The following is a 16492-nucleotide window of genomic DNA, read 5'->3' on the forward strand; positions in this document are numbered from 1 at the left end:
AACAGTCAAGGTTAGTTAGTGGATTAGTGCATTAGGTTAGTGGCCAGGTTAGTGCGGTGAGTACCTTTGGTGTTTGCCTCTTGTATATATACTTGCGTAGAGTTAATGGAAAATCAGACCGTGAGGGCACAAAACAATGTAGCCTTCGTCTTCACCAAGGGAGAGAGTTTTGGGCAAAATCTTATTCTTCTTCCTTGGCTGAGTGTGTGCGTGTTGTGAGTTTTTGGAGGAAACGATCCTTGCCCTTGTGGAGGATCGGTTACATGTTAATATAGGATAGAAAAGCCCCATCAGTGGCATTACAAGGAAAGGTATTAACCGGTGGTAATCTACACCATAACAGTCAATACCAACGAAAAAGGAAATTACAACTGTATTGTCTCAATTACAATGGTATTGTCTAACACCCCCCTTAATCTAAACCTTGGAAGAACTGGAGAGGTTGAGATTACACTTGAATTCGGAGAATTCCTTTATTGGTAGCGCCTTAGTGAAGCCGTCTGCAATTTGATCCTTGGTGGAGATATGTCGAATAGCAAGGAGCTTCTTGGCTACCCGTTCGCAGACAAAATGAAAATCAGTTTCAATGTGTTTTGTGCGAGCATGAAAAAACCGGGTTTGCGGATAGGTAGGTGGCACCAAGATTGTCACACCAGAAGCATGGTTTTTCTTTAAGTGAGATGCCAAGTTCCTTGAGCAGAGCTTCAGCCCATATAAGTTCAGCAGTGGCCTTGGCAAGAGCTTTGTACTCGGCTTCTGTGCTGGAGCGAGATACGGTGGCTTGTTTGCGAGCACTCCATGAGATTAACTTTGGACCCAAGAAGATGGAGAAACCTCCAATGGAGCGCCGATTATCAAGGCAACCGGCCCAGTCTGCATCTGGAAATGCACTAAGGAGAGTAGAGTGAGATCTCTGAAAAGTAAGCCCAACATTAATCGTACCTTGCACGTATCTCAAAATACGTTTTGCGGCCGTCTAGTGTGCTGTGGTGGGAGCATGAAGATATTGACAAATTTTGTTGACGGAGAAAGAGATGTCAGGACGTGTCAAGGTGAGGTATTGGAGACCTCCCACAGTACTCCGATATTTAGTGCTATCTTCGGGACCTAGAGGGGTGCCATCCGCCAAGGATAATTTTTCCGAACTTGATAGCGGGGTAGGACAAGATGTGCAATGAAACATGCCAACTCGGCCAATTAAATCATTTGCATACTTCTCTTGTGTTAGGAGGAGGCCATCTACTGTCTTCTTGACTTAGATACCCAAGAAATAATGCAAGGCACCAAGCTCTTTGAGAGCAAAAGCAGCACCCAAATCATGAAGGAGAGCCGTAATAGCTTTATCTGAAGAGCTAGTCACAATAATATCATCAACATAAATTAACATAAATATGGTGATACCTGACTTGTGATATATGAAGAGAGATGTGTCGGCCTTGGAGGGAGTGAAGCCGAGATCAAGAAGTTTGGTGCATAATTTTGAATACCATGCCCGAGGAGCTTGTTTAAGACCATAGAGAGGTTTATCTAATTTGCAAACATGATGCGGAGCATGAGGGTTTTCAAAATCAGGTGGTTGTTTCATGTAGACTTCCTCTTCCAGAACGTCATGTAAGAACGTGTTCTTGACATCAAGTTGTCGAAGACCCCAACCATGAGAGACAGAGAGAGCTAGCACAAGTCTGATAGTATCCGCTTTCACAACTGGACTGAAGGTATCTTCATAATCAATGCCATAATGTTGCTTGAAAAGTTTTGCAACGAGTATTGCCTTGTACCTGTCAATAGTGTCATCGGAGTTTTTTAATGCGATAAACCCACTTACAGTCAATGATGTTTTTTGTTAGAGCGAGGAGGAACAAGATGCCATGTCTTGTTCTGAATGAGAGCATTATATTCTTCTTGCATAGTCTCTTTCCACTTGTCATCACCAAATTCTTCGAATATTCTGTTTGGCTCACCTGTAGATGTCAACATGCCATAGTGTATCGTACCGTCAGTGTAAATTTTCGGATTGCGAATACCTTTTTGGAGACGTGTACGCCCTTCAGGAGCATGTGGTGCTGCAGGTGGCACAGGAGGGGATGCATGCGGTGTACGCGCAGAGGATCTGGAGGTTGCAGGATCTAGTGCAGGCGAATCATGCGCAGGAGATCCTGTGGCCGGATCAGAGGCCGAAGCTGGAGTGGTGGAGGTTGCAGAAGATCCGGAGGAGAGGGACCCGACTGTCCTCGCAGCAGAGGGCGTCGGTGGCGTGTCGCTGCCTGATTGGTGCGGCGACGCAGTCCCGACAGGGAACAGCTGGCGCGGCGCGGGGCGTGAGGCAGAGGGCAACGTTGCGGCTGACGCGACGCGGTTGGCGCGGAGGTTCGACCTAGCCCGGGACCGGCTGGTGGGGCCCCGGGCGCGTTTGATGCGCGGTCGTTGGCGTGCGCAGATCCCGGAGTAGATGTCGTCGCATGATCCGATGGATACGTGGGATCCGAGGCGGATTTTTCTGGCAAGGCGGGAGAATCATCTCCGGGCGCGTGCTGCTGCTATTGTTTTCTCCTGAACGCATATGTGGGCTGTTTGACGTGATTTCTGCACCATTTTTAGTGATTTCTTCGGCATTTGACTGCTGTCTTGTGGCTGCAGTATCTCCACTGTTCTCTGGCATCTAAGTATGGTTAGTGGCAGGTACAAATTGCATGTGGTCATGATTAGTCATACCCTCAATATTTGGTGGTGTGGGGGATGTAGGTGGGGGAACCAGGAGAATTTCTTAGCTAAGACGAGACCCGACATTTGGGTTGAGGGATGCAAAGGGAAAGACGTTTTCATCAAATACGACATCCCGAGAAATATAAACTCTCCCGGTTTGAACATCGAGACATTTTACTCCTTTGTGTAAGGGACTATACCTAATAAAAAAACATTGTTTAGATCTGAAGGAGAGTTTGTGTTTGTTATAGGGACGGAGATTGGGCCAACAAGCACAACCAAAAATGTAGAGAGAGTCATAATTTGGTTTGAAGTGAAGGAGTTTCTCCGTTGGCGTCTCAAAATTTAAAGGTTTGCTAGGGAGCATGTTGATGAGATAGGTGGCTGTTAAGAAGGCTTCATCCCAAAATTTGAGAGCCATAGATGCATTTGCAAGAAGGGAGAGGCCAACTTCGACTATATGGCGATGTTTTCTTTTCGCGGAACCATTTTTCTGGTGGGCGTGTGGGCATGAGACATGATGGGTGATACCCGCTTTTTGAAAGAAAGAATGGAGTTTTTCATATTCACCACCCCAATATTTTTGCATAGTTATTATTTTGCGATCAAACTTGCGCTCAACAAATTGTTGGAAATTTAGAAAGGCTTGATAAACATCCGAACGTTTTTAAGAAAGGTGATCCAAGTGAATTTGCTAAAATCATCAATAAAGCTTCCATAATAGGTGTGTTTCCCAACGGAAGGAGGGGGCAGGTCCCCAAACATCCGAATTTTTTTGCTCTAAAGGTACGGTGGAAACACTAGAGGATATAGGATAAGGCAATTGTTTGCTTTTTGCTTGTTGATATGGATCACATACATAAGGATTTATTTCACGAGAGTGACTAAGATTATTTTTCCGAAGAACTTGTTGAACAATGAAGGTGGATGGATGGCCTAGACGACGATGCCATGTAGATGAACAAGGTGTGAGGGTGATGAAGGCGTGCTTGGTGGAGGCCGGGGATGTGGGCACAAGGGGGTATAGGCCACCATGACACGGTCCTCTAAACATGATTTCCTCCGTGGCCCGATCCTTAATCGAAAAGAAAAAATGATGAATTTCAACGAAGGCATTGTTATCTAGACCAATTTTATGAGCAGATAATAAACTTTTCAAAGCACTAGGGACATGAAGAATATTGCGAAGATGAATGGAATTATGAGGGTTATGAATAATAGAATGACCAACATGCTTAATGTCCATACCTTGACCACTAGCCATGTCGATTTGATCATGTCCCTTGTACTGTTCATGAGTGGAGAGTTTGCTCAATTCGCTGGTGAGGTGGTTTGTGGCACCCGAGTCAACATACCAATTTGTGTCGACTCCATATGAGGCAATGTTGGTATTTTCTCTTCACGGTGGGAATCATCATCATGGTCATCATCGCCGTAGCGCCACCAACACTCATTGGCGGGTGCCCATATTTTGTGCAGATCTGACATGTCACATCTTGGATGGGGGAGGAAACACGATTCCCACGACCACGCCCACGGCCTCCTTTTGGTTGATGACGTCGACCGTTCTCATGACGAGGTGGACGTCCTTGTTGCTGGTGGTTTTGGTGGCCACCACCACCACCATAGCCCCTTTGTCCTCCTCCTTGGTGTGGTCGGTAGCCACCACCACGGCCATGTCCACCACGGCCACCATAGCCTGGGTGATGGCCGCCACCACCACCACCACGGCGGGCAGCAGAGTTTGCCGAGGAGGTGAACGGGGCAGTGGTGTCTTCAGATTCATTCAACATGGCTTGACGGTGATCATATGCTTGCAGCTGGTTGCATACATCTGCGGAGGTGCTAGAAGTATTTGCGTTAAAAGGAGCGACCAAACCATTGTACTCATCGGACAAGCCAGCGAGCAGGTACTCCTTGAATTTGGTGTCGGTGACGATGCGACCCGCGGACACAAGCTCGGCGATGAGCCCTTTCTTCTTGGTGATGTAGGTGTCGGCGGAGAGGTCACGTTTCTTGGTGTTGATGAGGGCAGCGGTGAGAGACCCCAGCCGCACCGTGACCTGGGCCGAGAACTTGCGGGTGATGGCAGCCCAGATCTCGGCGGCGTGCACCAAACTAAGGATCTCGCCAAGGAGATCGGGCGAGATGGACTTGAAGAGGAAACTCACGAGTTGTTGATCCCGTGCGATCCAGACCCCATAGGCCGGATTGAGAATCGAGATTTTTTTCTTCTCCGAGTCTTTAGCCCTCCATGGTTTTCGCGGGTCCAGGGCGGTGCCGTCGAGCAGCCCCATGGCCTCAGCGCCGCGCACAGCCGGCAGAACCTGTGCCTTCCAGTACATGTAGTTGGCTAGTGTGAGTTTTTCCGTCGGAGAGGCGTCCATGGCAGCCGCTAGCGACGTTGTCATCGTGGGGAGGGAGGGAGGAACGATCGAGAGCGGGGAGGGAGGGAGGAATGATCGAGAGCGATCGGTTTGTTTTCCTGGTTTTCAGGAGATGTCACATAAGAGGTTTTTTTTTTGACAATCAATACCACATATATATTCATAGCAACAAATAGTACATGGTAGAGATACATGAACTGACTCCAACGATTACAAAATAAAGTCTAAAAGATAGTAACATATTTTCGAGGTCTTCAATTTCTTTCTTTTTCCGGAACATAATCTTGTACTCTTCTGAAGGCAGCCAAAGATAGATAACGAACCATAAACCTGTAGATACCGATGAAAGTTCTCTCATAATTTTTTGAGCCGCAATGCCAAGGCTGCGTGCACGCACGCAACCATTAAAGCAGTCATACACAACATCGGCAAGAGTACCAACACCAGAACAATGGTTGGTCTGATACTTATGGTAATCAGCAGATAAGTTTGCACCGCAACCGACTATGAATCAGCAGATTTTTTTTTTTCGAGATAAATCAGCAGATCTTTACTATTAAGAGCAAACTGGTGAATGCCTGGTGTCACATTTTCAGGATGGACAATAATACCCCCGACGTCTTTATCCTACCAAGATGATTTCTTTTTATTACTATTATAAAGTAGCCACCGCTAACAACCTCAACGAAGAGGTTCCTTCGTCCAACTCCCCCGTCCCGCCTGGCGAGGAAAACGGATCCTGAAAACTGTCACGGCCCCCCATCCCGGGCTCACTGCCACGGCTTTCGGCTGCAACCGGTCGAAGTCGCCACGATCCATCTCCCTAATCTATTTGCCGCCGCCCCCGGTGGACCTGCTCGGTTGCCTCGACCCTTGCCTCCACGTCGTGGTCTCCCTCCAAAGAAGACCCAAGCAGTAGCATCGCAGGCACACGGGGAGGAAGGGCCTGATGCGGAGGAGGACGACGATGCGCACAAGCGCTGCGACTGCTCTCTCCGATACGAGGCCAGTTCGCGTTGCACCATTCCCCACTGGTTCGGTCCTTGAATGCGTCCGACTCCATGTGCAAGACCAACTCGCTGAGATCCCCACACGCACACCCATGGATCATCCCGGATGAGCAGCGCGACGGCTGAGTGGTCCAGCTCATGGAGAGCCTGGGCATGCGTCCCTTCAAGGCAAAGCCCAACCTCGGGGTACCTCCACGGCCATAGCGACGCCCGTACGTGAAGTCACCTGGGTGTGCAGCTTTGAATGACTGATGCTTCCATGTGATGAAACCATTCAGGTGAGCTTGTTGGAGATTAACTGCATATTCATTGTCTCTTCCTCTGCTGGTCGTTTGGTGTTTTATGTTGGAGTGGCCTTTTCTGATTTCCGAACCGAGTTTGGATTGGCATGTAGCGAGGGTGAGTTTGTGGATCACCTGTTCAACAGGCTTGAGGTCTTCACCGTTCTTTTGCTTTTCAAAGAGAGGTGTTGCGTGAATGCCATCTTGACTAAGCTACTGTCATGAGGAAATTCTTGAGCTTAATGGAGATTAATTGTTCATGCAGTGTCCATTTTTTTCATTACTGTAATAAAGCATAGACAGCTAAGTAAATATATTTTGTCTGCACAATTATGATTTATGGTTACTGAACTTTCAAGCACATATGTCAATTGAATTTATTCATGCACAGTATGATGTAGTTAGTGTAATAACGGATGAGAGTTCATATGTGATGATTGTATCTACGATTGCCAGCCACATAAGTGAAGCTAGAACATGCAAGTGGCTATTACTTGATACCCATTTCTGCAAAATGGGACAATTGATTCATGCTTGATAAAGTGTCTCTGCAGTAACATACTTGCTTACTCCATATTGGTGAAACCAAAGACTAGAATGTCAGCTAAACTGTTTGCGTGGAAGGTGTGCTTTTATGATAAGTGTCAGAGGAAGTATGGGAATGCGAACGCATGGAGCGCGGTACTGGCACTAATGCTTTTGATTACCTTACACTTCCGGCAATCGTTAATGGCTCAGTAAGTTACCGTGGGCAAAGTAGCTAAGTGACAAGTTCATATGATGCCAATTCATACTTAAAGACATGTTCAATATTTTGCTCTCAATATTTAGGGTCCTCTGTGTTCCATTTTTCCTTTCACCTGAAGTACACAAGGTTGATGTTTGTGATTATCTTCAATTTTGGCTCATATTTCTGAATAGATGTTTTCATCCAGACTGTTGGTGAAATCATAATTTAAGATAGTCAAGCTATGATATCATTGGTAATTGAGAGAACTTCACAGACTATTGTGTTCATACTCCATCTGTTCTATATTAGTTGTTGCAGATTTAGATGTATTTATAGATAAAATGTGTCTCGATACATCCAAATAAGCGTAATATAAAATGAAGAGAGTATATATTTGAGCAGAAGGTATATATACCCCCAATTATTTTTTCAAACTAACATATACTTCAATACTGAGCTCTTATCCTATTTTTTCTACAATTTGAATATATTATTTTTCTTCCATTTCTGTAGCTTAATATTATATTATATTTATATAATTATATAGGCATGTCAAATGTGATCTGTTTGAAAGATGATTAAGGGTACTTGTATTACAGTATGCCTAGGTGAATTGATATTTCAACCACTTATCATGGTAATAACTACTAAGCAAATGCAAATTTATTTTTAGTACATATATATATATTGTCCCAATCGTCATATATGGGTCTACAAGATTAGGTCGTTGGCATTGACCGTGCTCTGGTAAATGGTTTTCCATAGTATCTCCAATAAATGTCTCTATTACCATGAAATGAAGAGTTAAACACTTAATTTTTGCCATAATAGACCTTCAAAAGGAGGATGTACTTCAAAATCTTGAAAAGAGTAGTTGTAAAAAGGTGAATGTAGTTCTTAAATTTTAATTAAAATTTTCTGAGAATACAAATAAAACCAGCATTGAAGTTTCTAGAAAATGATCTTATGATGCTCAATCCCTTAAAATTATGAATTGATGTATGATAATTGAAAAGTATGGAAATACATCATTTTTAGAAAATACAAGATGATCAGGTGTTCTGTGTAGGTGTGCATCCCCTGTTCAATTCTGGAATAAGGATTGGAAGTGTTTTTTGTTTTGTTTTTGTACAATGCCCTAGGACTTTAGTTATCTAATATGGTCTGTAATTGCTCTTTAGATAGAAAATATGCCTGATATATTTTCGATATGTCAGCATCTATACGATGAGCATTCCATGCTCGTGCATCTCTACAAAATTGTTCTGGTGCATCTTTGTAAAATTGTTCTGGTGTAATAATAGCTTCTAGGATGTAAACTATGTGGTCATTTGTATGGAGTGCAGCAATTTTCTTGGAAACACTTGTTGACTGAGGCGCTCTTTGTCACATGTGTGAGTCCACGGGATCACCGGCATCCCCCACGAGCCTTAATTGGAAGTATGAATCTAGACACGGCACGATAACTATGACTACAAATATTTCAGATAGAACTTTAAATATTTTTTTGCATACATATTGCATATTTTATTTCAGTATGTGTTTCCCTTCCATAGATCATGGATGGATTATGTACGTTTCAGAAAAATCAACCATGTGGCACTGAATGATGTCGAACCGTTTTCTACACATACAAATGAGTGCATACTTAGTTGCCTTTCCTAATTTATATGCATATTTAATATAACTATTTTGAAAATTTATCTTTAGCATCCTAGAAAATCTTTAGTTATTTTAGAATACATTTTGACGAAGTATACTTTTCAATATTATGCGTTTATATTTTTTACACATCAATTTTCGCATGCTTTATATTTAATGTATGGCTAGAATTTTTTTTTGAAAGGCCGTGGCGAAGCACGGGTATTCACCTAGTATTTATTAGTCCTACGGATATGGTCTACAACTCGGCAACAGAGGGCTTATAGATCGCTTTACGTACGCGTCTAGCTAGGCAGGCATCGACGAAGATGGCGGCGTCGCACCGGCAGGGAGGCGACCGGCTGAGCGCTCTACCCGACAGGGCGCTGGAGCACGTCCTCTCCAACCTCACGTCCGTCGAGGCCGTGCGCACCAGCGTGCTCTCCCGCCGGTGGCGCGACGTCTACGAGGGGGTCCCCGTCGTCGACCTCGTCGACACCAAGCAGACAGGCCGGTGGTGCGACAGGTTCGGCGACATCAAGGTCTGCTTCGACTACCAGGTGGCCAGCGCCATCCTCTGCAAGGGACCGGCCACGCCGATCCGCGCCTTGCGCCTCGCCGTGGTGGACGGCGGCGACCACATGGACCAGTGGATCGACACCGCCGTCACCTCCGGCCTCGAGGACCTCGACCTCACGCACAGGAACAACAACGGGCCTGCTTCCATGCGCGGCGGCCTCGATCACGAAACCAACAAGTGCTACTACTACTTCACGCCGCCCCAGATCTTCCGTTGCCGCGCGCTCCGCCGCCTGCGCCTCACCAACTGGACCCTAAATCTGCCGACAAGCTGCTTGGACATGGCGTCGCTGGAGACGCTCTGCCTCACGAGGGTCACCGACGAAGGCCAGGGCGGGATGCTGCAGCAGCTGCTCTCGAGCTGCCCGCGCCTCGCCAACCTCACGCTCGAGGACTGCCCCAGCATCGATGACGAGATCCTCGTCACCAGCCGCTGCCTGCGGAGCTTCGCCATGATCCGCTGCAACAATGCCGCCGGCGTCAAGCTGCAAACCACCTGTCTCCGGTCGCTGCACTACAAGGGCCGTCTTCCTCGTTCGGGGCCGTCCTGCTTCATCACGGCGGCGGACTACCAAGGAGTAGCCGCGGTGAGGATCGAAATCTGCGAGAACCTCTCCGGACTAGCACCACGAGACGTCGCCCCGATCACGGCGCTCATTGGCCGGTGCAAAAACCTGACGTACCTCGACCTTTCCTTGTGCCCATCAATGGCTTACTACAGTCTACAGCAGCTTGCTCACGACCGTCCTGCGCGGCCTACCCAGCCTCAGGCAGCTGGGCCTACAGGGCTGCTTGCCCACCGACCACGCCATCCGCTCTGTCGCGGCCTTGCTTCTCAATACCCGCAACCTGGAAGTACTCTCGCTGTTGCCTCTTGATCATCCACACGTTCCAGAACCACCACCAAACAAGAAGATTTCGCTGGATTTGTCCGACTCCGACGAATCAGATACAGAGACGACAGAGGACAGCGGCCGTGCCATCAACAACGGCGTCAAGTGTAGTGGCCGAATGCCAGGAACTTTGTGGAAGATGCACGTCGGGTGCTTGGATCACAAGGTGACAAGAATCAACATTCAAAGCTATCAAGGACTGCCACTTGAGAAGATGCTTGCAAGGTTTCTGCTATCTAGGGCTGCAGCGTTGGAGGAACTCTCGGTTACGTTAGCCGCTCGACTTTATCCACACAAGAATGCTATTGCAACTGAGCTAAGATCATGGCGGCTGAATCCACGTACCAAAGTAATTTGTAAATAGATGGCACAGTAAGGTCCTTGCACTTATATAGAATCTACTCCCTCCGTCCTAGTATTAGTGACTTTGTTTAGACACATTTTACGGTGTAGATACTCCCTCCGTCCACAAATAAGTGTACATCTAGGTGTTTTGATAAGTCAAACTTTATTACATTTGACCATCTTTTTAGGAAAAAGTAGCAGCATTTATGACACTAGATTAGTATCACTAGATCCACCTTGAAATGTAGTTTCATAATATAGTAATCTAATGTCACATATGCGTATAATTTTTGATAATAAGTTGGTCAAAATTAAACAAATTTGACTTATCCAAAAACCTAGATGTACACTTATTTGTGGACGGAAGGGAGTACATCCATATCTATGAAAAGTGAAGTCACTTATTTAAAAAAAGTTTATCTTTAGTACTCCCTCCGTCCTAGTACCTAAGTCATAATTTTTGAATATCTTGGCTTAAGGTACTAGCTGATTGGTTCGAGTTTTTTCAAGTAAAACCCATCTATAATTATGGCCATTAAATTGATTGGGTTTAGCTTGTGCATGCAAAAATCTTAATTGTTTCACACGGTACATGCAGAAAAATTGATTGAGTTCCCAAATGCTATTACTGCCACATTAAATACAATTATACCTAGGAGGTGGAGTTTATGGAGTTTATGGGACACATAGTTTTTGGGATTGTGCCTTGAGAACTAGGATGGAGGGAGTAATGTAGAATATAAGAGATACCATATCCTTGTATATTTCTATGTGAACTTCACTAACTCAACTATGACCTCATGATGAGCGTATAGTTCTAGACACATCGTGTTTTTGCAGAAGGCATATAATTATACTACTTTCGGTTCATATTAATTTACTCTAATATGGATGTATCTAGACACATTTTACTTCTAGATATATCCATATTGAAGTCAATTAATATGAATCGGAGGGAGTAGAATAAAAGAAGTCAAGTATTCCCTCCAGTCCTAAATACTTGCCTTAGATTTAGGCAAAATATAGTCTAAAATGTATCTGGATTCATTTAACATGTGGCAAGTATTTAGGACTAGAAAGTGTAACACAATGTTGCTATCTAAAGTAACAAAATCTAGGATAAAAGAAGGCAAATAACACAACACATCTGATAAATTATAATATGCATCTCATAAGGTGTATTGGTTTTTCATTTGAGAGTGAATCAAGTGTCCGACCATGTGCATGTTGCACCCCGGACATCCCACCATAGGCTCCTACGTCCAGATTCGGGGCAGATCCTGGTCACGCTTGTCCGCTACTGATTCCGCCAGTGATTAGGCAGACATGGTTAAGGACAGCTGGATCACCGAGGAACCTGTCGCCACCAGCATGCAGGACAACTAAAGTCTAAAATAGCAGAGTGTCGCTGGGACTTAGATGCGCGGAGAGGCATGTCACTGGTGGAGGTGGAAGCGCGTTGCTACGGGAAGGAGTGCGTAGTGGATGGGCGGCGATCAAATCGATCGTTTCAACCTTTTCTGATCCAAACGAGCATCAGTATTTTGGTAATGCGCAGTACAACACTTATAGTATAATTTTAATAAATCTCAGATAAATTTCGTAAAATCTAGGAGTAGTATATAGTATCTAAACGACAATAAACTACGTACTCCCTCCATCCCAAAATAAAAGACGTTTAAGAACTAGTCAAAAGTCAAACTTTACTAACTTTGACAAAATATTTAGAAAAATATATTAACATCTACAATATCGAATGGACATATTAAGAAAATATATTTTATGGTGAATCTATTAATGTTGATTCAGTACTGTAAAATGTTTATATTTTTATATATAAACTTCTTAAAAAATGTTACTTTTGACTAATTCTTAGACGTCTTACATTTTGGGACGGAGGGAGTAGTACACATTTTTATTTGCCTTCTAAAAAGTCATTTCACAGATAGCTAGTAGCCACTAGAGCCAAGAGATTTCACTGCAACACACGTATCACGACAATGTAATTCAAATGTTCTTGCATGCAAAATAATTCTCATGCTCCTTCATAAACATTATTCTGAGAGTGTAATCTTTTACATCCAAAATTATTCTCAGGCTCAGGCACCTTCAGAAAAATATTGTGAGATTGCATTCTTACTTAGGAGATTACACTCCATGAAAGATCACAAGAAAATCTGTTCTGCATGGGCAGCCACCACCCAGCTTTTAATCTCCCTCGTCAGTGCATCCTGCAACGCGAATGTGCCCCTCACAAGCACAACGCACATCCTCTCAAGAAGTAGCGCGTTCCGGAACAAGAGCCTGGCCATCGTCCTCTGCAGCGCGTCGCCCTCGTAGTGCACCATGTTGATCTCTTTCACATGGCTCCGCAGGCATGGGATGGAGAAGCTCGACTCGTCGGGAGCCGCGTTGCCGCCGGGAACCACGGAGGGCTCTGCGTTGTCGCTGGGAACCACAGCGGGCTCCATGAAAAGAGAGAGTATCTCAAGGTTTGGTGTCTGCTCCAGGATCACACGCACCACGCTGGGACTCTGGAGGGGACCTTGCAGAGCCAGCCGCGTCAGATTGGAGAACGACGGGAACCCCCCGAAGGACATGGTTGGCAGGCACCGGTGGTGCAGGTGCAGGCGCTTGGCGTCAGAGATTTTCTCCATGAACCGTATGAACCTGTCGTGGTCATCCTCATTAGAGGGGGCCTTGCACAAGTTGATGGTGCAGGAAGGGATCCCTGGCGAGCCGTGCAGGGAGAGGAGCGACTCCAAAGGCGCCGAGCCACTGTAGTCCAGGGACTTGAGCTCCGAGGCGTCGATGTCGACGGACCGCACATTGTGGCAGCACCGGAGGGCGAAGCGGCGGAGGCGCTTGTCGAGCACCGTGACGCTCTTCAGGCGGGCTATGGCCTCCAGTGTCAGGTCGATGAGGCAGGGGCAGCTCGATATCAGACGTTGGACGCTTCTACCGCCGTCGCGGCGGGGTTGGGTAATGCTCAGTGTCTCGAGGTACGGTAGGTCCACCGTCTTGGGCAGCTTCATCCGGCAGTTGCTTAGGCACAACGTCCGTATGCCGATGCACGAGAAGAGCCCCTTGGGGAGAAGGTAGGAGCACGGCCTCCACTTCCGGCGTCCGTGCTCAGCGTCGGAGTTGTCCGTGTCACTGTCCACCTCTTCTTCTTTGTCGGAACCATCATCGCCATAGCGGCCCTTGCTGCGCTGGCAGATCGGGCCAAGCCAGAAGCGGAGGTCGAGGTGGAGCTCCTGAAGTTTGTTATGCCGCAGCACGTAAGTGAGCCACTGGTCGACGTGGACGAAGTTCCAGGGGTGGCAGCTGTCGAAGGCGAAGCTGAGTCGGCGCAGCGGCACGTGTGTGGCCGCGCACCGGCGGCGGCAGAGCAGCGCCGACCAGACGTCATTGAGGAGCGCCCAGCTGCAGCTCTTCTTCTCCTCAGCCTCGTAATAGAAGGTGGTCCAGTCGCTGGCCCTCGCGCCCTCGTGCTCCCCGAAGGAGACTGTGTGGACGTTGCAGAAGACGTTGCGCCACCGTCGGGCAAGCGCCGCCGCGCGGCCAGCCTCCTTGTTGGGAAGGTAGGAGATGATGTGGCCCAGCAGGAAGTCGGGGAGCTGGCTCAGGCGATCTCTGCTTCCCGGCGGCGAGGACGTAGCCATGCTAGTTTGGATCCGATCTGGCAATTACGCCGCGTCGATCTGTGAACCTTGGCTGCCGTGCCAAGGGAACGACTAATATAAGGCAAGGGTTCACCAGGCAATCTCGCATCGTAAACCGACTCTACGCTGCTAATCGCTTAATTTACGCGATTCCTTGAGACTCCCGGAACCGACTAGTATAAAATAACGAAAATACTAGACGTACGGAAAGATTGTTACGGAATATTGCCTTATACGGAGATACGTGTGGAAACATTTGGTTGGTTTAATTCCCCCTACCCTCCCGTGATTTGAGGGCTGCAACCCATCGTGTGATCACGACGTGAGTCCGTATTCCGTAAACATAATTTCGTACGGTTACACTTTGCGAAAAGATAGGGGTAATAAAACAATTTTACAAAATTTGTAAAATTTTGTAAAACCAACAAGAAGATCTACTAGAAAAACATGTTAGTGGCAAAAAAAAAAAAGTCATTCGAAATTTGTACACAAGTTTAGAAAATGATTTGTGCATTTCAAATATATTAAAAACATTACAACAAAATAACGATAAACTGTTTTATGAGTTACGTTGCAGGAAAAATGAGGATTGGCTATTGCAGTTATTACAACTTAGTCCTCTCACACTTTTGTTCTGATCCGAATCGTCTCATTTTCTCTCCTCTTTTTATTGTCACACTAGATTTTGGAGCGCGCCACCCCGTCTTGTACACTATAAATATTTTATAAAACTCCACACTAATTAACTATACAAATCGATAGTAACCATCAACAAATAAATACGGGAAAATTTAGGTACAAACACATGGTTTTGAGGTAACATTAGATAAACACATAGAATGGTTCCCATGGGGTACATGATTTGTAAAATACAATGTTTAGAATTAATAAAATTCGATAAGTAGTCAGCGTGTGAATAAGTAGACGTAAGGAAAAAAGGACAAAAAATACATTAAACCAGGATTTGTTCAAGATATTTCATTATGTATAAACAAATGGTCTAAATAGAACACAATATTTCTAAAAAATCCTCCTCAGATGCAATTTGCAACTATTCCAATTTTGCTTACTAATTTCCATACATTAATAAAAATCCATAAAATCGCAAGTTCGAACTCACCTGGCATGAGGAGACTAAGGCGGATGAGAGGTGAATAATTTCGCCGCGCGCACGAGGGCGGAGAACCTGGTTGTTCGTATTCATGAAACCGTGCTCCACTGCCGGATCCCTGCCTCTAATAAAAAAATGTCATTGGACACCAAATACAAAACAGACATAAATGTTTAAGCGCACATGACCCGAAATATCATAGTCAGCCCCACGGTGGGCGCCAACTATCGTATTGTTGAGACAGATGCTACCGTGGGTAGCTTTGGAGGGGTGGTCGACGATGATGACATTGGAGCATCTGGACGAGATTGGTACACGACATGATATACCCAGGTTCAGCCCCTCGCAGTGGAGGTAAAGGCCTAGTCTTGCCTGATTATATTGATGTCTATTTGATTTACATTGTTGCCAATATTGTAGATGATGGCTATGCTACGGCGTCTATGGGGGCTACGAGGATGAATGAATCTCTTGCGTATGCTATCGTGGCCAAGCTTTATATAGGCAACTTGACCTAGGGTTTTACATTATACAAGTGATTCATCTAAAACCCTAGCCGATTATCACCATTGATTCCTTTACTTGTTCTCCATGATGGTCTTGGATGAATTGACCGGGCCTTCATGCCATGATGGGCCTCATTCAACAGGTTCATTGGCGTAGTGACTGGATCTGGCCATCCTGGTCTTATGCAATGACCAACTTACTTAAGCCTACCCGGTTGAGTATTCTCTCGTCAACTACGGCGCCAACCTTTCCTCGCATGAGAGGACCGACTCACTAATCACGAGATGATGCATTGAATGGTCCGTCGACTGAGACATAACAAAAAAAAGTCGACTGAGGTCTAGCAGTTCTGACTATTTGTTGGTGTTTCTTATTTGATGTGATTTGGTTGGAGTACTTGAAACGGTCCACAAACCTGATTTCCAAAGTGTCAAAGTAGCGAGTGTAAAGCAAGATTAGATTAACTCGGGAGCACTAGAATTCCGTATAGATACTTTGGAAAGTGATCATCATACTCATCGACCAACTAAGGGAGGAGAAATTAATAGTGTTGTTTTTTGGTACTATCTCCTTCTTAAAATATAAGGCGTCTAAAGATTAGTCAAAAATCAACGTTTTCTGAGTTTGATCAAGTTTTATA

Source organism: Lolium rigidum, chromosome 7 (genome assembly GCF_022539505.1).
Source record: "Lolium rigidum isolate FL_2022 chromosome 7, APGP_CSIRO_Lrig_0.1, whole genome shotgun sequence".
In the NCBI taxonomy this organism is placed as follows: domain Eukaryota; kingdom Viridiplantae; phylum Streptophyta; class Magnoliopsida; order Poales; family Poaceae; genus Lolium; species Lolium rigidum.